This window comes from Amia ocellicauda, chromosome 6 (assembly GCF_036373705.1).
Source record: "Amia ocellicauda isolate fAmiCal2 chromosome 6, fAmiCal2.hap1, whole genome shotgun sequence".
Lineage (NCBI taxonomy): Eukaryota > Metazoa > Chordata > Actinopteri > Amiiformes > Amiidae > Amia > Amia ocellicauda.
This window is the reverse complement of record NC_089855.1, coordinates 50,529,666-50,551,087: the sequence shown is the minus strand read 5'-3', so window position 1 is coordinate 50,551,087 and position 21,422 is coordinate 50,529,666. Positions and strand designations below refer to the sequence as shown.

The 21,422-nt window shown below is 44.7% G+C and overlaps 6 non-coding genes across 6 annotated transcripts; 3 read left to right on the top strand and 3 right to left on the bottom strand.

Annotated features, from left to right (window-relative positions):
* Nucleotides 1-13,187: 13,187 nt before the first annotated feature.
* trnae-cuc (transfer RNA glutamic acid (anticodon CUC)) lies at nucleotides 13,188-13,259 on the bottom strand. Its single transcript has one exon. It is a non-coding gene; the product is annotated as a tRNA-Glu (tRNA).
* Nucleotides 13,260-13,394: 135 nt separating this feature from the next.
* trnaq-cug (transfer RNA glutamine (anticodon CUG)) lies at nucleotides 13,395-13,466 on the top strand. The gene has a single exon. It is a non-coding gene; the product is annotated as a tRNA-Gln (tRNA).
* Nucleotides 13,467-16,709: 3,243 nt separating this feature from the next.
* On the bottom strand, nucleotides 16,710-16,781 carry trnae-cuc (transfer RNA glutamic acid (anticodon CUC)). Its single transcript has one exon. It is a non-coding gene; the product is annotated as a tRNA-Glu (tRNA).
* A 135-nt stretch (nucleotides 16,782-16,916) lies between these two features.
* Nucleotides 16,917-16,988, top strand: trnaq-cug (transfer RNA glutamine (anticodon CUG)). Its single transcript has one exon. It is a non-coding gene; the product is annotated as a tRNA-Gln (tRNA).
* Nucleotides 16,989-20,234: 3,246 nt separating this feature from the next.
* trnae-cuc (transfer RNA glutamic acid (anticodon CUC)) lies at nucleotides 20,235-20,306 on the bottom strand. The gene has a single exon. It is a non-coding gene; the product is annotated as a tRNA-Glu (tRNA).
* Nucleotides 20,307-20,441: 135 nt separating this feature from the next.
* Nucleotides 20,442-20,513, top strand: trnaq-cug (transfer RNA glutamine (anticodon CUG)). The gene has a single exon. It is a non-coding gene; the product is annotated as a tRNA-Gln (tRNA).
* The last annotated feature ends 909 nt before the right edge of the window (nucleotides 20,514-21,422 follow it).

Below are 21,422 nucleotides of genomic sequence, written 5' to 3'. Positions count from 1 at the left end.
GGGCTTGATTTATGACTGATGTCAATCCATGCCATCTTTTGGAAATGCCGGTTGGCCTGGGTTCGTAGCTCTATGTCGGGATTTCGGCTCTCGTCCACTTCAAAGAGTTTTTATCACCTACAGGCCCCTTTCTCCAGACATCTCATAGCAGAATTCCAAACTATTTGGCCTCTTCTTGGTGCCATCCTCCCCAAAACTGTCACTTTGATGCAAACCAGTTCCAAGCTGATGAGCTAAGGGAATCTGATAACTTTGGGGGGGAGAGGTTTTCTTTAGATCAGTGCTTCAGCTCAGAGCCCAAATGCTCTTATCCAAATACACCCAACATAACGCTACAATGCTAAGCGAGCGCTCTACCACGTGAGCTAATCCTCAGGGCTCTCGGTGAGGCCGACCCCGACTTCTTCAGTCTTTAAGTGGCACGTCGCGAGTAAGTCCTTTCCTGCGCTTCAGGCAAGCTTGCAGCCAACTGCGGACGACTTTCCTTCCTCGGTGGCAGCCATCGTGCCGCAATAGAAAAGGATTGTCATGAGCAAAACTTTCAAAGTGACCGAAAAGAACACGGCCCGTCGTGTGATGTGATGTACATGAGCTCCAGAAACGTTCATGGACATATGTATATAAGTAAGGATTTAATCACAGATAGAGAGAGAGAAAATGCACCACACAGGAGTAGATAGTAGGGTTTTTTGGGCGCGGCCTATTTTGTTATGACGTATGCCCTAAGCTTATTAATATTCCTACGTCATAATTGGGGGGCGTGATTTTAGAGTTATTTCCTTAATTATTCCTACGTCATATCCGTCAGAAAGTGTACACCCCTAAAACCCTGAACAACAAGGCCACCCATAACCGGTTGTTCTTGTTGTTCTTGTTGGTCAACTGTAGAGTGTGAATGGGTCGGCTCTTCCTGTAGTGGTTGGGGGTCTTTTTTAAATATACATGTAAGGGGCCCAGGTCTTAACAATGCCATTTTGAATAGTGCGTTTATCATATTCACACTGTCTCTGTCTCTGTCTCTGTCTGTCTCTCTCTCTCTGTCTCTCTCGCCCAAGCATTTTATAAGATCAACAAGTTCTGTTGTCTGTAATGGTCCCAGGTCTTAACAATGCCATTTTGAATAGTGCGTTTATCATATTCACACTGGCTCTGTCTCTGTCTGTCTCTATATCTCTCTCTCTCGCCCAATCATTTTATAAGATCAACAAGTTCTGTTGTCTGTAATGGTCACAGGTCCTAACAATTCCTGTTTTGCATAGGGTACTTATGTTAACCCCAATGTATATGGCTCTGTCTCTCCCCTCAAATTTAATTAAAAATAAAATTTAAAAAAAGAGGGTGTGTGTGTGTGTGGGTGTTTGTCGGTATAGGTTAATTGTTTTTGTAAAAAAAAAAAAAAAAAAAAAAAGCTGTGGTTATATTTTATCTCACACATAATGTGTTCATTCGTTTTACTTAAATACATTCTAGGGTCTTAAAGCTCATAAGAGTTAGACTTAAGATAAGGATATGTTTTTAAGGTATTTTAGCAGGCTCAATCCCTGATGATAAGGAATCATTTAAAAAATAAAAACAACTGATCACTCAATGCTAAATAGATCACAACACTCAAGGCTAAATCACTCACACCACGGGGGACGGGGGTGGGCTCAGACAAACGTAGGCATGGCGTGTGGTCTCAAAACATTCAGAATACTTTTAAACTATATAATTTATAAGCTTTGTAAAATAAACCCAAATATCTCTTTTGTGGGGATAAACGCTGTTCTGAGTAGTTTGTGACTTGTTTAATACCAAAGAAAGCATCGCTATTAAAAAAAAAAAAAAAATCACTGTAAAAGCGCTACTTATTTTAGATCTTTATAGTTATTTTCTTGGCTCAGGTTGTTTTTTAGCGCGTATAAAGGCCTGAAATATTCTTAGTGTTTATTGACTATAGGTCTTGATGCTTAAAAATGTTTTTTTGAGAGACCAAAAGGTTCTAATAAAAGTTTAGAGTAGAGAGGAGAGAGATCGTCGCCATCTGGTTTCTATTTGAAATTGATGCAGGGTCATTTTATTGGTTGGTTTTGATATGTTAATTGGTAACAGGACGGCACAAAGGCCAGCCCAGAACAATGCCTTACAAGCAGATCCGGCATCCGGCCATCAGTATAAGTATGAAGGTCTGGTCTTCAGCTCGACAGACTCATACTGACCTTTCGATTTAAGCCTAAAGGTCAACAATGTCCGGAAACAACATCAACGACTTCGATTTAAACGAGTTTTTAGGTAAGTCTTCAGATTATTTTCATTGACTCAGAGCGGGTTGTGGGCATGTATTGTAAATAAGGTTATAACATCTGTTTTAAGTTCTGTAAAATTATTTTTCAGCCAGTCAACAGGAGTTAATTCCCAACGCTGAGGAGATCATCTGGAACAACGACGGTAAGATTTTTGTGTTTGCGCTCAAGGGTTCTTATGTATGGGTGTGTGGTTGTGTTTTGAAGCGGCTCATTAGAGTTATGAAAACGTTTTAATATATATTAATGGCGGTCTCTTTAATTACACAGAAACTATCGAAAGGCCTGTGATTAATGTCTCCGAGGATCAACCAAGAGAAGTGGTTGTCCCTAGACAGGCTGTCTGCTGACCGGGTAAGAACTAAACCCCTGTTTGTTTGTATAACGTTTCTGTAAGATGTTTGAGGCCCGTTTTGTTAATTTTAAAAAATATCCTTTCTAACAGTATTAAGAAACGTGGTTCGAGACAACGAAAGGCCTTCCACATCGAGGGCTTGTTTAGTTTTACCTTCGAGAACCGTAACCTTTCAAGAATCTGAAAGGCCGTCAGCCCCTGTATCTGATAGCGGTGAGTATATATCTGCCGCTTGTAAGAGGTTAAAGCTTTTTATAAAGCGGGGTGGTTAAAGGTTAAACATGTCTCTTACCTTCACAGAAGTGCAAAAAGCTAAACCAGCTGAAAAACATAAGAAACGATTATTCTTTGGAGGTAAGTAAGATCTTTCAAACTTTAATGTTTTTAAAAGGGTTTTGTTTGCCCGTTGAGGGCTAATATTTAAGCGAGGGGTGCCCATTTCCTGTAGGTCTTGGGGGTTCTGGGAAAGATCTTTAGAAGTCCGGACAGGTCTAGGCTTGTTTCTGGGGCATGTGTTTAGAAATGACCGATTGCCCGACCGTCTGGTTAGGAAGTAAAGCTGTCCGAAAGGTTTTAGTAAGTTGTTTGGCTTATCTCCCGCAATTATACTTCTGTTTTAAAGTGGCTGTAGGAAAAGGCTTGAAGGTGTTCATTGTATTTAATATTTAAACAGATCGTGAAAACGTTTGTGAAACAGGAAGTCCCGGGATCAGGAAGCGTTTACACTTGGAAGGTTCGTTTAAAAATGAAATGTGGTGTGTGTGTGTGTATAAAAAGTGTTTTATTAACAATATTACATTTAAGAAACAGTTTATTTACAGAGGCTTCTCTGTTTTACATTTATTATCAAGTCCTAATAAATATATTGTCTGTAAATAATAAGGCGTTGTAGTGAATGTCTAAGCCTATTTTCAAAGGTCTAAAAAAGCTAAAGGTTTTGAAGGTCCTGGACATGTTGTTTTAAGTTTGATTTCTGTCGCCGTTTAAAGATGTAAATGTAATGTATATTTTTATTCTTCCCAAGACTCTTGGGATAGTCATTCTGTGGATGAGCTATTGAGGACAATTACCCCGTCTAAGTGGGATCAAACATCTTCCCCGGAGAGATCACCGAGAGGATCCCCCACGGTGGTCTTGGAGACCCCCCAACATCTACTCAGGCCACAGCCTTCTGGGGGTAATTCAACAATCCAGATTCAGCCCGCCGCATTGTCGGGCGGAACAAATACAGGCAACCAACAACCTCAGGGGTCGCCGTCAGTCAGGGTTGACACACCACCCAACGACGGACTGGTTTCAACATCGTCCCCCCAGCCCCGTTTCTTGGCTACAGAAACGCTGAACAGTACACCGCGATTGGCCAGGGTGTCACCGCAAAGGCCTTCTTGGTCTCCGTCCGTGAGTATACGCTCGCTCCCTGCCTCCTTCGACCGAGATTTACCGGAGCGACCATCCTTTGCAGCTGAGCCAGGACACCATCCCCCGGAGCTACTTCCTGAAGGTCGGCATGAGTTGCTACATACCTTGTTACTAAATCAAAGACTTGTGTTAGTGGGGCAAAACCTTGTGATAGAGAGCCAAAACACCCTTATTAATACCCTTACTAACGAATTGTACCGTATTTAATGTTTTAATAGATACAAAACGCCTTACTATTGTGGGTTGTTGGAAAAATAAAAAATAAAAAAAATGTCCGGACTTGGTAAAAGAACTCACAAACTAAAGGATTATGAACAAGTTAGGGCCCCAAAAAGACCTTCCCGAGAGAACACCCTCGGCCCTGTTGTGAACTCCTCTGATGTCCCAATGAACCAGGAACTATTACAAATGATAAATGATTTAAATAACCCCCAATCACCACCGATAGAATGTGAATTACCAGACTTACCGTGAACCCCGACCTGTTACAGATGGTCAATGATCTAAATAACCACCTCCCAATGGTAGCGCTTATAGAGGTTCAACCCCTAGTTCACCCCGATTTGTTTGAAATGGTGGAGGCTTTGGAGACGCTACCCCGACCAAATTCTGCCCCTATTATAAATGATTTGAGACAATTAGAACACAGTACGGCGGCAGAAGCAGCCGTCACTATAGAGGAGGGTCTTGACATTAACCGGGTGGATATCTTTGAAGGACTTTTACAGGCTTTAAATGAGCCTCCTCAAAAAGGGGGTTTTGTAGATGTCAGCGGTGGGGGTGTTCGGAATGTGGAGGGTTCTGAGACTGATAAGGCTGTGGATGACATGCTCTGTGAGAATGTAGGGGTTGAAGGCTTTGTTCAAAATGATGATGTGTCCAAAAGTACCAGTGATCCCGTGATTATAGATAGACCGGCCTATAACAATTTTGAAATGATTCAGCGTTTTAATTTTGCAGAACTTTTAAATTGTGACAATTATGCAGAAATATTTGTCAACATACACGAGGCCTTGCAAAACATGCTTGAACAGGTTGCTGAAAGGGTCAGACCTCGAGATGTTGTACAGTTAGAACTCAGAGGGGATGATTTGTTTAGCAACCTATCTGTAATGCTGAGTGGAGATAATTTAGATGTTGATGAATTTCTGGCTAAAATCGAAGCGTTATTGCAAAGTAACGCATCCATCTTAGCTGATGAAAGTCTGTCTCTGGTAATGAATGTGGTTCCTAACCCTGAGGGTGGGGCGCTTAGAAGACTGTCGAAATGCTTGAAGAACGACATAATTAGGAACAAGCTCAGGCAATTAGTGGTGAGTTCCAATGGGGACAATAAGCTCTGTTTTGCTTACAGTTTAATAAAACTACTCACCCCCGACATGCCTGAACCCCAAGCTATGCAAGAGGCTTTAATGCTTCATCAGAGGGCCGGCTTAAACTCTCAACAGATGGTTGCCTTTTCAGACATTGCCATGTTTGAGGAGTTGTTGTCTTTAAAAATTGTTGTGTGGTACCGTTGTGAGGTAAAGGAAGTATTTGTGAAATTTCAGACACATCCTGAAACCCATACACAGACACTGTTTCTCTTCCTAAGTGATAGTCATTACTTTGGAATAAAGAGTTTGACGGCTTTTTTGGGTTGTTCGTATGTTTGTCATTGGTGTTATAAGGCCTTCAATGATAAGCTTAAGCACCGCTGTGACGGTTACTGTAACGTCTGTTTCAATCCGCAATGTCGTAAGGGTTTGGCCCCTACCATCCGATGTAAAGATTGCTTAAGGATTTGTCTCTCCGCGTTCTGTTTTTCCGAACATAAGGTGCAGAGGGCCGCTGCTGAGGGGGTTAAAAAACTGAGTTATTGTGATCAAACTAAATATTGCCCGCAGTGTTGCCTCCAGTACCGTTTTCATGAGGTTAAACCACACAAATGTCTGGAACCGAGATGTAGGATCTGTAATGCGGATTTAACCCCGGGGTCTGAACACCAGTGCTTTATTCAGCCGGTTAAAAAGGAGCCGCCGCACAACCGGTATGTCTTTTTCGATTTTGAATGCCGGCAAGAAAACGGGGTCCATGTTGCTAATTATATACACTGTATTGACATGTTGGATTGTGAGTGGTCAGCTAGCGGTGAGAGTTGTGTCAGGGATTTCTTTACGCGGTATCGCGGTCCAAAATACCTCAATTACACATTTATTGCCCACAATGCTAAAGGTTATGATTCTTACATATTGATGAAGTATCTGGTGGAAAATGGGGTGACCCCAAAAATAATAGCTCAGGGTAGCAAGATCATGTGTTTCACCGACGAGGCTTTCAACCAACGTTACATAGACTCGTTAAATTTCCTCCCCATGAAATTGAGCGCTTTGCCTAAAGCTCTGGGTTTTGAGGCTCAGAAGAAAGGTTGGTTCTGCCATTTTTTTAATACTAAGGACACTCAAAATTATCGAGGGTCCTACCCGCCCGCCTCTTATTATGGGGTTGATACTATGATGTCTCATGAGAGGGAGGAATTCTTTAAATGGTACAATACGGTTAAGGGGGGTGTTTTTGATTTCCGAGAAGAGATGGCCGCTTATTGTAAAAATGATGTGGTGATCCTTAAAGAAGCCTGTTTGCGTTTCCGCACCGAGGTTATCAACACGTCTTGTTTTGAGAAACATGCCGGCCAGAAGCAAAAGACATGCAGAATATATTCTGCACAAAATGGTTCAGAAACCGCGGGTAACGACTTGGAATGAACAGGGTGAATTTGTTTTTAAAGGACAACTGATCAAAGGTTCACACATGTTTGATTTGTTGAAGAGTGTCACTAGCACTAATAAGGTACCCGATAGTCGCCGACCTGTAGGCTGGAATGCTTTCCTACAGGCGATGGCCTGTCTGAACATGCCCCAATCAACAGTCCCTAACCAGGAAACGCGACAAAAAATCCGTCTGTGTAAAGAGGTGGTGACTGATCTGACGCCGATATCTCATTACTCTGACCGTGTTGAGCAACCCTCCTCAGGATCTATCCATCGTTGGGAAGCTTATTAATCTCATGTTTTTATTTGTCTCCCCTGTAAATAAGGAACCGACAAACAATTTTTTTATTATTTTTTTTTATTTTCAAATGTTGTACATTTATTTATAACATAACCCTGCTTTGTATAAGATTTGTGTTGAATAAAAACAAAACTAATGATTCAAAGGCTGTTTTCATTATTTTTTCACTTTAACACGCATGACATCTTTTAAAATCCTCACAAGAACACCCCATCTGTATACATGGCTGGCTAGGGTCGTAAGTAATTGTGTTATAAGGGGGGGTCCACAGTGTCCTGACAAACTCTGCCACTTTTTTATCATTTTGGCCTAAATCCTCACTGTACAAGGACATAATATCGGGGTATGACCTTCCTTTAGATCTATGATATAAGAAAAACACACAGTGTTGACCACAAGTGAAGGTCTGAAGACTTTGTACTTGACAACCGCTGTAAATGGTTTCTTGACAGTTGTTGAGCAGAAAGTTATTGATCTTCCGAGGGAAAGGTCTGAAATCCGGGGGGTTTCCATAGGAATCAAAAAATTCCCCACGGCGGTCCTCCCTTAGATAAATAGCCAGCCAATGTTCTCCGGGCATATTTTTAGGGTGTGTGTTGATTATGTACATTGCAGGTAAATTCTTGATCTTAAATTTAGGCAGCTGGTCGCAGGCGTAGACTCCTTGAAACACTTTCCGTGAGCCGTCCAGGGCATTCATGATGTGGTTGAGCTCTCTGGTGTTCATTTTAATAATAATCATACAGAACGTTTCTCCTCTGATTCACCTCAATAATGTTGTCAAACACAGCATACACGACCATATTTACAGTGCGTGGTAGAGGCTGCTTGAAACGCATCTCCAAACGCATATTGCCCGTCTTCATCAGTGAAAAATGTTGTCCACACTCTTCGTCAGGGGTCAGGTTGAAACCGTACAGGGTGTAACCGCTGCAGTATTCCCGGCGATCGATCAGCAGAGGTTGATCCTTGAGATGGCGACCTGTAGCCAGTACTAGACTGTAATATTCACGAACCGCGTTGCCGTTTTCAAAGTCAGGTTGAAAAGGTCTGGATGGAACCTGCACACCATCGACGTACAGTGCTATAAATTCCGCGTTATAATGTTTAAAGTTAAAGGGGTTCTTGTTGTAAACCCCGGTAAATGCATCATTATCCACGAGACCTATAATAACCTGTTTTGGGAGCTGGCCTAGAAACAGATTTTCCTGGTTCATCACCCGTGTCCCTGCGGGGATACTGTGGACTTTCATATAGACTCTTTCGATCGGGTACTTGGCGTTTGCCGTCATTAAAGCCTGCGCATGTCCTAGTTTAACCGCCGGGGAGACGGATACTTTTTTCACAAACAGCGAGGCCGATAATATGGTCAGTTTATATTTTTCAGTATCAGGGGTCATCAGACAAAAAGCACTTTTACTACGGATCATTTTAATTTTAATGTCTACCCCGTTGAGCATGAGTTTTTCTTGGAAAAATATGTCTGCATGAATATGTCCCATTAGCTCAAAGGTCCTCCCTTCTGTTGAAAAGGCCGTTCTTTTTTGCAAACCCTTATTGAGTCCCTCTGGATCCTGGTCGTCCATAGCTTCCGGGGTGTCTTTGAAGAAAAGGCCGGGGCTGAACTGTTTGCTTAGGGTCTCCTCACTATAATTAAGGATACACTCCATCATGGCCCTATAGGGGTAAGTATTGCTGCTTTGACTAATGAGCCGATCTCCCAGGGTCACATCCACCTGTGAAAACATGGTCAAAGTGGGTCTTTGAGACTGGTACGTAGTGTGGCTTGTCATAAGTAATTGTGACCATGTCATTGCTTTTACCTTTAATAAGTACATTTCTCAAAAGGGGGACATAGCTATCCCCGACCCTCTGGTGTGTTATGATATCCGTATACACATAAAGAGTGTAAAAGCCGCCACTGATGTCAGCCGGGAAGGGTGCCACCACTTCTGAGAACCTGCTCTCTGTGTCAGAATAGAACCCTAATATACGCCCCAGTTGTCCTTTGGTTTGAATGCTAATACCAGGTTTTGACACCTTGTACACTCTGTTTTTAATAGGGTTGTAATATAGCTTGATGTTGGGGGTGCCTTCTGAGAACTGTTTATGCATCTCATCTAATATTGTATCCACATTGTCATAATAACCTCCTTGCATCGTGAATGTCCATTGACTCTTTTTAACATCGTCAAAAATGGCGAAGGTGGCATCCTTATCTTGTAAAACAGCCCAAGTGTAAGGATACTGTATTTCCGCCAACCCCACTTCCCACGACCCCCTTAGATCTATAGATTTTCCAAATTGTACCGTGTAACTGGATATTTCATTTTTAGGGTATATATCGAGAGAGGCGTTACTGGGTAGAGTCACGTAGAAGCCTCCTGATTCCATCTTGAGTATCGAAAGTAATGACCCCATCACACCAGCGGGCATGTTGTTATAAGGCTTGAATATCACAAACCTGTTGTTCCGGGACCCAACTATTGAACTTTTCAGGCCATCCAAGCCATTTCACCGACACATATTTTTTCCGGTTCTGGGTTTTCTCAGCTAATATCTTTTCAACTCTGTATACAATGTCTTTACCCACAATAATTTTTTGTAACTCGGCTTCGTAAAACGTTCCTTCTATATCCTCCCCGTCATAGTCTTTTAACCGGTACACGGGGGGGTCTCTAGCCACCTGTTCGGTAACTGTAAAATATTCGTCAGAAAATGTTTGTTCATAACCTTTGGCAAAAGTACTCCTTAGCTTTGAAACGCGAACCACATCACCGATGTTGAACTTATAAGTAGTTTTCCCCTTCTTAATAAATGGGCCGTATAATTTTTTATAGACCTTAAAAGAATTACTTTGATCAACATCTATAGGCTTCATTTTAATACTGGCGTGATACCCTTGGTTGTAAGCATCGATAAAATCCTGAACTTTATCAAAATACTTGAACGTGTTGACCGCTGTAAAATATCTCCACATTTTGGTCTTTATGGTGCGGTTAAACCTCTCCACCACCGATGCCTTAAGCTCATTACCGGTGGTGAAATGATGTATTTTGTGTCTCTTCAGTAGATTCTGAAATTCTCTGTTGAGAAACTCTTTTCCTTTATCAGTCTGCAGTTTTTTAGGACATCGTCCCTGGGACAATATATCCTCAAAGGCCCTTGTCACCGCCCGACCTGTTTTATTATGTAGAATGCGAGCCCAGGCATATTTTGATAACACATCGATACACATCAACATAAATTTGTGACCATTGTTATGTTTTGATAAATTTGACATATCGACTAGATCCATTTGCCATTGTGAGTCTATGTCAGTTGCATATACACGGTTTCTTTTAAAGTTAATCCTGAGAGGTTTATGTAAGGTATAGGCGTCTTGTTCCCGTAACCATTCTGAAACAACCACATCATTAACCTTCACGCCGGCCTCAGCGAGTCCTCTTTGAAAACCCTTCTTACCCGCCAAACCCCCAATCTTGGCTGGGTTGTAGTATAGTTCATGCATTTGGGGAGCTTGCCGAGTCATTCTGCCAAATAAACACACAGACCCACACTATGCGCAAAGTTTTTATACAAGGTTTTTTATTCAACTTCAGGAGAGCAGATACCCCTTTTTAGACATTTGAGAAAAGTATAACATACACAACAATTTTTTCTACGGTCCAGACAAAAAGAAATCAGATGATTGGTTACTTGATCTATATCAACAAATACCTGTTTCTTTATCTTGTAGGCACACACCTCAGTTACATATGTAAATAAAACAACAATATGACCTATTTTAAAAGTAAACAGAGGGGTATTAAACATGCTCAGTAAAAGGTCATACAGATGTTGATGAAATGGCCTAATATCATTCTTGGCCCCCTTGAGCGCTTCATCCCAGTGTTCGTACCCCCCGGTCTTTGTTACAGCAACCATTAACTTTTCCAGGTTTGAAAGTTGATCCTCATCGATGGTTAAATCTGTAGAGAAAAGGCTCGCGTTGGCTACTTTTCTGTCAAGCACATGGTGTAATAGCGCTCTCAGGTTAGCTGCAGAGTGTTGATGACAGAACCAGTTGCAGCAGCAGTCCAGAACATTCCCCATGTTCAAAGTCCCTTAGTTCAGGTCAGAGTCTGAATCAGTGGCGTAGATGTCGAATTCTTCGTCGCTGCCCCCAGCTTTAACTTCTTTACGGAAGAAATAAGCTTTTAGCTTGCCAGCGGTTTTTCTACTTGGCTCATCCAGGTCATTGAGCAGCTGCCCAAGTTTCTCTATTATAAACGGCTCCTTTTTCAGCTCCAGCAAAATCTCATCTATGATTTTCTGGACTTGTCCAGCAGTGACATGTATGTGGGAGTAAGACAGAGCCTTGATTAGTGCCGGTTTCAGCCACGGTTTGTTCAGTCTTCTGTAAAACACGTTGAAATAGAACAGGAAATAGTAACGGTCTGGTTCAAACAAACAACTGTGTCTCAACTGACTGGGGTGATTCACTTCACACCCCCGACAGACTTCTTTCAGAGCTCGGTCGATGAGAGCACTCAGAATATACACCAGGGTGCTTTTAACCACTCTGCTTACTTGGACACCTACCCCGGGCATAAATCCTGCGTCTTCATCACGCCCCCGAGACCGTCCGATGCTCATTGGGTCGCCTGGTGGTTTGTGGGGTGTTTCTACATCCATTGGACTGACCCCCTCCTGAGACGCACAGACGGTAGACAGTTCGGCAAAATCGAGGCCCTCCATGAGCACCAGAGGCTGGGGATCCCCGAGACTCATTTGGACATCCATCGCTCCGCATGTTGTTTCGTCCTGAGGGACCGGGGTCTGAGGTCTTGGAGGGTAACCGCAGTCAGAGGGTTCCAGAGTGTATACAAAATCTGGGGAATAGAACCAGGGGTGATCCCGGGTTTGAAGAGGCCTGTAGAGCCTGTCGACGTCCGCAGCTTTCGGGTAAGACATTCTCTTTAATTTTAAACCATGAATGAATTGTTGCGCCTTTTATCCTATCTCTTCACTACGTCACGACACACCGCCCTCTTAGAAGAGAGTAGACCCTGAGCCGTCAGACCCCCCTCCAACCCCCCACAGGTCGTCTGTTTTATCATCGTCGTCGTCATTCAAGGGGGATATATAATCCATAATCCAGCATATTCTCCTTCTAACAGAATCCAGTTGTGAACATTTGGTCAAGATGTCAAAACCATCATTTATACAGTTTATGACCTCTTTCAAGAACGGCCAGTCCACGGCGTCAAACATAATTTCAGTAACCTGTTTTTCTGGATCCTCCACAACCCCTTCAATAGGATTTGTAATCAGGGTACTGCTAAACAAAACCTTACGATCAGTAGTTAGAGATAGACTCTTCACCACTGTACCGTAGTTCTGCAAGCTTTCCCATTCACACCTTTCAAAACTCTGAGTCGGAGACTCCGTTTCGCCTTCTCTTGGACCCTCTTGCAAGCCTTCTAGAGTCTTATCCACAAGCCCCAGGTCTCTCCATGCCATCACCTTCAACCAGTCCTCAAAAGAGTATTCAATCACCGTCTCAAAAGGTTCCAACGTACCCTCCTTCTCTCCCAAAGCAAAAAGCTCCACTCCAACATAGCTGGGATCCCTTTTAAAGCGGTAACCCCGTCGACCCCCCCAGAACAACACCCAGGAGCGTTCAATCTTCAAATTGGTGAGTACAGGAACCCTTGCCCGGGATTGTTTCTTGCGGGGTTTCATGTTGATGTCGCTAGACATGTTGAAGAAGCGGGATGTTTCAGATGCTGAGAATTAAAGAGGTATTGCCTAAAAGCAGCGCGGGGTCTTAAATAGAGAGGAGAGTTTCGGGGCGTTGCCTTCAGGGGGGGGGGGGGGGTCTTTATGGGTGGCCTTGTTGTTCAGGGTTTTAGGGGTGTACACTTTCTGACGGATATGACGTAGGAATAATTAAGGAAATAACTCTAAAATCACGCCCCCCAATTATGACGTAGGAATATTAATAAGCTTAGGGCATACGTCATAACAAAATAGGCCGCGCCCAAAAAACCCTACTATCTACTCACAGGTCCTAGGGGAAGAGCAACAGATCCACCTTCCCTGAACGGGAATCGAACCCGGGCCGCGGCGGTGAGAGCGCCGAATCCTGACCACTAGACCACCAGGGACGGCTCCGGAAGTGACCCGCCACACGCAGCACTCTGGGCGCAACTTGGCTCACTCTGGACTTGGCCGTGCGACAGAGCGAGACGTGTGCGTAGAGCAGAAAACTTCATCACGGGCAAGAGGTGGGCAGCTGGCTTGGTTCCATGGTGTAATGGTTAGCACTCTGGACTCTGAATCCAGCGATCCGAGTTCAAGTCTCGGTGGGACCTGGGGCCCTTGGCAGGGGCAGTGGCGGTGAAGCGGTGGTCTCCCTGCGTGAGGGCCTGTGTCTGCGAATAAGGCCTGTTTATGTTCCCTCTTGGGAGGCTTGGAGACGAATTGGCGAAAACTCCGGGTCGGCCTGGTGCGTTCACCTTCCTGGTGGTGACCGCGTGGCTTAACGGAGAAGAAGGTGCCTGTGTTGACAGATTACAGATAGATTATTTCCCTTCTTGGAAATCATCGTTAAAGCGAAAAGGAACTTTGTAAACCAGCTAGCTTGGAAGCAACCACGTCAGGGCATTCTTTCAGTGAGACCTCGGTTTTTTACAAGCACGAGTGAAGCTTTAAAAGAAAATGACATAGAATGTTTGCGGCCGTTCATCCAATCAAAAGGTGCATGCCCGAGTCCGATTGCGGTCTGTCTTCCCTGGGGGCGGGGGGGATTGTGTTTTGTGAGATCCGGGGGAGAGGTGAGGTGGCTTTCTTTGGTGTATGCCAGAGGTCCGGTGAGAGGTTGTCTTTTACAACTGTCCCTCAGTCAATACCAAAAACAGTCCCTGCCAATCTGGGAAAGCCATTCAGTCCACAAACAGAGTTTTGACAAACATCCTGCGGGCTTTTTCTCCACCGTTTGATCCTTTTATCGTTGACAGGAATTTCTACAGGGTACGTCCCGAACAGGTGCCTCAATGGCTGTTTGCTAGCTCGATAAATCTAACTTGCTCGGTCTGCATACTATCTTTAATCTAAAACATCATACAGTCTCGGTCTGACTTCGGATCGGAAGATTGAGGGTTGGAGTGCCTTTGCGGTCGTTCCTGGGGTTACGACGTCGAAGCGGCATCTCGGTCGTTTTTGGGGAACTTCGGAAGGGCCAGCCGGCGTGCTAATGCTGCAGCCGTCGCCGGCGCGTTGTGTCTGATAACCTTACGGCAAACAGGCAATGCCTTGCGCCTGTGTCTGCGGCAAGAAAAGTGAGCGACTCTCCCCCGAAACCGGGGCACGAGCGCCTGAGGCCTTGCAGAATGCGGGCATCGATCCCGCCGCCTCTCGCATGCTGTAGCGTAAGATACACTTATACATTTCAATTAAAGAAGTGAATTTATAGTATCACCTTATCACGAATCCTGGAATCTTGTAGAACTCAATTTCTGTAATAATTGGACGCAGACACCAATTCCAAAGATATAAATTGTCAAATGTATTCAAAACAAAGACTAAATGTAGCACTACACTAATTATACAAAAGGGAAAAACTAATTACAATTAAACTCTAGATCAACAAATCGAAGACAAATCACTTCCGTGACAAAATCAAAGACCGTGGGATCACATATGATAACACAAATCGTTAAACAAAAAAGGTTATAAACACATTGACTACAATACCGGTTAGTAAGATGAAGGTGAGTCTCTCGTTAGTATTATTAGTCAGACATTAAATAACTACGCAGGTTAGTATTTATGTCAGGTAACTTCTCGTTATATATATATATCAGTCTCATTCACGTTTAGGTGCCGAGAAAGATCCTATCATTACTTGTTACCACAATTTCCCTTAACTGATTATTATTCAATGATTAAGGATAGGCAGGGCCACCAATAATCTAATGTCTATTAACTTGTGTCAATTTCAGACTAAACAGTTAAACAGGAATGAGAAGATATTTCTCGGCGTTGACAGATTTTATTTCTAAAATGATCAACAAAACAGTTTAATGCAACACACATTTATATTTAAGAAAACTAAATGATATTACACATTCTAGAGTTATGAATCACAGATTAACATTTCTAATTGATTTCTCAAATGTCATGAATCATGAACTCCAAACTGTTAAACTTATCTGAACTTCGTCGCAGAGAGGCCTCTCTGGCTTCGGGCTCAGATAACAGCACACGGCACGAGGTCCGTGTGGTTTGGAACAAAGGCAGTCCGGTTCGGCTTTGTCCAAGAACTTCCACTCAGTCGATACACCTGGAAGTTGGGGTTTCGCGAAAGTAGAGTCGTTTCCAAACAGATTTTCCACTGGTTTGAAGGCTCCAAGGTTGTGCACAAAATCTTCTTGGCAAGCAGGGTCTCTCACCGTACTTATTTGGAGACAAAGTCTTTGAGGAAAGCAGGGCCGTGTTTGTTCCAAGGGTCAAGTTTCTTAAGACTCAAATAGCTATTTAAATGACTGACACTTTCGTATACAGTCGACTTAGTCAATTGTCCAGCTGTAAAACTCCACTGATCAGGTGGGCACAGGCGGGCAGCGCAGTCTGTAAAGTTCTTTATTTAATAAAGTCCTTTAAAAGAATTCTTCGTACGGCTCAATCTCCTTCTCCCAGTTTAACTCTTCTGTTGCCGGCAAAGACTTAGTTGGTTTCTGGTTCCGGTTCTGGCAACAGAGCTACAGGTTGAGCTGTGGCAGCGAGTTACTGGTTCAGGTGAGAGAGAGCGAGAAAGACTGCCCGCTGTTCCTTATAGTCTGTCAGATCAAGAGGTGATTGGTTCTTGAGTTTTTGAGATTGGATTTCGGTTTCAGCCCCCAGTGTCCTATTGGAGGGGGGCTTGATTTATGACTGATGTCAATCCATGCCATCTTTTGGAAATGCCGGTTGGCCTGGGTTCGTAGCTCTATGTCGGGATTTCGGCTCTCGTCCACTTCAAAGAGTTTTTATCACCTACAGGCCCCTTTCTCCAGACATCTCATAGCAGAATTCCAAACTATGTGGCCTCTTCTTGGTGCCATCCTCCCCAAAACTGTCACTTTGATGCAAACCAGTTCCAAGCTGATGAGCTAAGGGAATCTGATAACTTTGGGGGGGAGAGGTTTTCTTTAGATCAGTGCTTCAGCTCAGAGCCCAAATGCTCTTATCCAAATACACCCAACATAACGCTACAATGCTAAGCGAGCGCTCTACCACGTGAGCTAATCCTCTGGGCTCTCGGTGAGGCCGACCCCCACTTCTTCAGTCTTTAAGTGGCACGTCGCGAGTAAGTCCTTTCCTGCGCTTCAGGCAAGCTTGCAGCCAACTGCGGACGACTTTCCTTCCTCGGTGGCAGCCATCGTGCCGCAATAGAAAAGGATTGTCATGAGCAAAACTTTCAAAGTGACCGAAAAGATCACGGCCCGTCGTGTGATGTGATTTACATGAGCTCCAGAAACGTTCATGGACATATGTATATAAGTAAGGATTTAATCACAGATAGAGAGAGAGAAAATTCACCACACAGGTCCTAGGGGAAGAGCATCAGATCCACCTTCCCTGACCGGGAATTGAACCCGGGCCGCGGTGGTGAGAGCGCCGAATCCTGACCACTAGACCACCAGGGAAGGCTCCGGAAGTGACCCGCCACACGCAGCACTCTGGGCGCAACTTGGCTCACTCTGGACTTGGCCGTGCGACAGAGCGAGACGTGTGCGTAGAGCAGAAACCTTCGTCACGGGCAAGAGGTGGGCAGCCGGCTTGGTTCCATGGTGTAATGGTTAGCACTCTGGACTCTGAATCCAGCGATCCGAGTTCAAGTCTTGGTGGGACCTGGGGCCCTTGTCAGGGACAGCGGCGGTGGAGCGGTGGTCCCCCTGCGTGAGGGCCTGTGTCTGCGAATAAGGCCTGTTTATGTTCCCTCTTGGGAGGCTTGGAGACGAATTGGCGAGAACTCCGGGTCGGCCTGGTGCGTTCACCTTCCTGGTGGTGACCGCGTGGCTTAACGGAGAAGAAGGTGCCTGTGTTGACAGATTACAGATAGATTATTTCCCTTCTTGGAAATCATCGTTAAAGCGAAAAGGAACTTTGTAAACCAGCTAGCTTGGAAGCAACCACGTCAGGGCATTCTTTCAGTGAGACCTCGGTTTTTTACAAGCACGAGTGAAGCTTTAAAAGAAAATGACATAGAATGCTTGCGGCCGTTCATCCAATCAAAAGGTGCAAGCCCGAGTCCGATTGCGGTCTGTCTTCCCTGGGGGCGGGGGGGATTGTGTTTTGTGAGATCCGGGGGAGAGGTGAGGTGGCTTTCTTTGGTGTATGCCAGAGGTCCGGTGAGAGGTTGTCTTTTACAACTGTCCCTCAGTCAATACCAAAAACAGTCCCTGCCAATCTGGGAAAGCCATTCAGTCCACAAACAGAGTTTTGACAAACATCCTGCGGGCTTTTTCTCCACCGTTTGATCCTTTTATCGTTGACAGGAATTTCTACAGGGTACGTCCCGAACAGGTGCCTCAATGGCTGTTTGCTAGCTCGATAAATCTAACTTGCTCGGTCTGCATACTATCTTTAATCTAAAACATCATACAGTCTCTTCGGTCTGACTTCGGATCGGAAGATTGAGGGTTGGAGTGCCTTTGCGGTCGTTCCTGGGGTTACGACGTCGAAGCGGCATCTCGGTCGTTTTTGGGGAACTTCGGAAGGGCCAGCCGGCGTGCTAATGCTGCAGCCGTCGCCGGCGCGTTGTGTCTGATAACCTTACGGCAAACAGTAAATGCCTTGCGCCTGTGTCTGCGGCAAGAAAAGTGAGCGACTCTCCCCCGAAACCGGGGCACGAGCGCCTGAGGCCTTGGAGAATGCGGGCATCGATCCTGCTGCCTCTCGCATGCTGTAGCGTAAGGTACACTTATACATTTCAATTAAAGAAGTGAATTTATAGTATCACCTTATCACGAATCCTGGAATCTTGTAGAACTCAATTTCTGTAATAATTGGACGAAGACACCAATTCCAAAGATATAAATTGTCAAATGAATTCAAAACAAAGACTAAATGTAGCACTACACTAATTATACAAAAGGGAAAAACTAATTACAATTCAACTCTAGATCAACAAATCGAAGACAAATCACTTCCGTGACCAAATCAAAGACCATGGGATCACATATGATAACACAAATCGTTAAACAAAAAAGGTTATAAACACATTGACTACAATACCGGTTAGTAAGACGAAGGTGAGTCTCTCGTTAGTATTATTAGTCAGACATTAAATAACTACGCAGGTTAGTATTTATGTCAGGTAACTTCTCGTTATATATATATATCAGTCTCATTCACGTTTAGGTGCCGAGAAAGATCCTATCATTACTTGTTACCACAATTTCCCTTAACTGATTATTATTCAATGATTAAGGATAGGCAGGGCCACCAATAATCTAATGTCTATTAACTTGTGTCAATTTCAGACTAAACAGTTAAACAGGAATGAGAAGATATTTCTCGGCGTTGACAGATTTTATTTCTAAAATGATCAACAAAACAGTTTAATGCAACACACATTTATATTTAAGAAAACTAAATGATATTACACATTCTAGAGTTATGAATCACAGATTAACATTTCTAATTGATTTCTCAAATGTCATGAATCATGAACTCCAAACTGTTAAACTTATCTGAACTTCGTCGCAGAGAGGCCTCTCTGGCTTCGGGCTCAGATAACAGCACACGGCACGAGGTCCGTGTGGTTTGGAACAAAGGCAGTCCGGTTCGGCTTTGTCCAAGAACTTCCACTCAGTCGATACACCTGGAAGTTGGGGTTTCGCGAAAGTAGAGTCGTTTCCAAACAGATTTTCCACTGGTTTGAAGGCTCCAAGGTTGTGCACAAAATCTTCTTGGCAAGCAGGGTCTCTCACCGTACTTATTTGGAGACAAAGTCTTTGAGGAAAGCAGGGCCGTGTTTGTTCCAAGGGTCAAGTTTCTTAAGACTCAAATAGCTATTTAAATGACTGACACTTTCGTATACAGTCGACTTAGTCAATTGTCCAGCTGTAAAACTCCACTGATCAGGTGGGCACAGGCGGGCAGCGCAGTCTGTAAAGTTCTTTATTTAATAAAGTCCTTTAAAAGAATTCTTCGTACGGCTCAATCTCCTTCTCCCAGTTTAACTCTTCTGTTGCCGGCAAAGACTTAGTTGGTTTCTGGTTCCGGTTCTGGCAACAGAGCTACAGGTTGAGCTGTGGCAGCGAGTTACTGGTTCAGGTGAGAGAGAGCGAGAAAGACTGCCCGCTGTTCCTTATAGTCTGTCAGATCAAGAGGTGATTGGTTCTTGAGTTTTTGAGATTGGATTTCGGTTTCAGCCCCCAGTGTCCTATTGGAGGGGGGCTTGATTTATGACTGATGTCAATCCATGCCATCTTTTGGAAATGCCGGTTGGCCTGGGTTCGTAGCTCTATGTCGGGATTTCGGCTCTCGTCCACTTCAAAGAGTTTTTATCACCTACAGGCCCCTTTCTCCAGACATCTCATAGCAGAATTCCAAACTATGTGGCCTCTTCTTGGTGCCATCCTCCCCAAAACTGTCACTTTGATGCAAACCAGTTCCAAGCTGATGAGCTAAGGGAATCTGATAACTTTGGGGGGGAGAGGTTTTCTTTAGATCAGTGCTTCAGCTCAGAGCCCAAATGCTCTTATCCAAATACACCCAACATAACGCTACAATGCTAAGCGAGCGCTCTACCACGTGAGCTAATCCTCTGGGCTCTCGGTGAGGCCGACCCCCACTTCTTCAGTCTTTAAGTGGCACGTCGCGAGTAAGTCCTTTCCTGCGCTTCAGGCAAGCTTGCAGCCAACTGCGGACGACTTTCCTTCCTCGGTGGCAGCCATCGTGCCGCAATAGAAAAGGATTGTCATGAGCAAAACTTTCAAAGTGACCGAAAAGATCACGGCCCGTCGTGTGATGTGATTTACATGAGCTCCAGAAACGTTCATGGACATATGTATATAAGTAAGGATTTAATCACAGATAGAGAGAGAGAAAATTCACCACACAGGTCCTAGGGGAAGAGCATCAGATCCACCTTCCCTGACCGGGAATTGAACCCGGGCCGCGGCGGTGAGAGCGCCGAATCCTGACCACTAGACCACCAGGGAAGGCTCCGGAAGTGACCCGCCACACGCAGCACTCTGGGCGCAACTTGGCTCACTCTGGACTTGGCCGTGCGACAGAGCGAGACGTGTGCGTAGAGCAGAAACCTTCGTCACGGGCAAGAGGTGGGCAGCCGGCTTGGTTCCATGGTGTAATGGTTAGCACTCTGGACTCTGAATCCAGCGATCCGAGTTCAAGTCTTGGTGGGACCTGGGGCCCTTGGCAGGGGCAGCGGCGGTGGAGCGGTGGTCTCCCTGCGTGAGGGCCTGTGTCTGCGAATAAGGCCTGTTTATGTTCCCTCTTGGGAGGCTTGGAGACGAATTGGCGAGAACTCCGGGTCGGCCTGGTGCGTTCACCTTCCTGGTGGTGACCGCGTGGCTTAACGGAGAAGAAGGTGCCTGTGTTGACAGATTACAGATAGATTATTTCCCTTCTTGGAAATCATCGTTAAAGCGAAAAGGAACTTTGTAAACCAGCTAGCTTGGAAGCAACCACGTCAGGGCATTCTTTCAGTGAGACCTCGGTTTTTTACAAGCACGAGTGAAGCTTTAAAAGAAAATGACATAGAATGCTTGCGGCCGTTCATCCAATCAAAAGGTGCAAGCCCGAGTCCAATTGCGGTCTGTCTTCCCTGGGGGCGGGGGGGATTGTGTTTTGTGAGATCCGGGGGAGAGGTGAGGTGGCTTTCTTTGGTGTATGCCAGAGGTCCGGTGAGAGGTTGTCTTTTACAACTGTCCCTCAGTCAATACCAAAAACAGTCCCTGCCAATCTGGGAAAGCCATTCAGTCCACAAACAGAGTTTTGACAAACATCCTGCGGGCTTTTTCTCCACCGTTTGATCCTTTTATCGTTGACAGGAATTTCTACAGGGTACGTCCCGAACAGGTGCCTCAATTGCTGTTTGCTAGCTCGATAAATCTAACTTGCTCGGTCTGCATACTATCTTTAATCTAAAACATCATACAGTCTATTCGGTCTGACTTCGGATCGGAAGATTGAGGGTTGGAGTGCCTTTGCGGTCGTTCCTGGGGTTACGACGTCGAAGCGGCATCTCGGTCGTTTTTGGGGAACTTCGGAAGGGCCAGCCGGCGTGCTAATGCTGCAGCCGTCGCCGGCGCGTT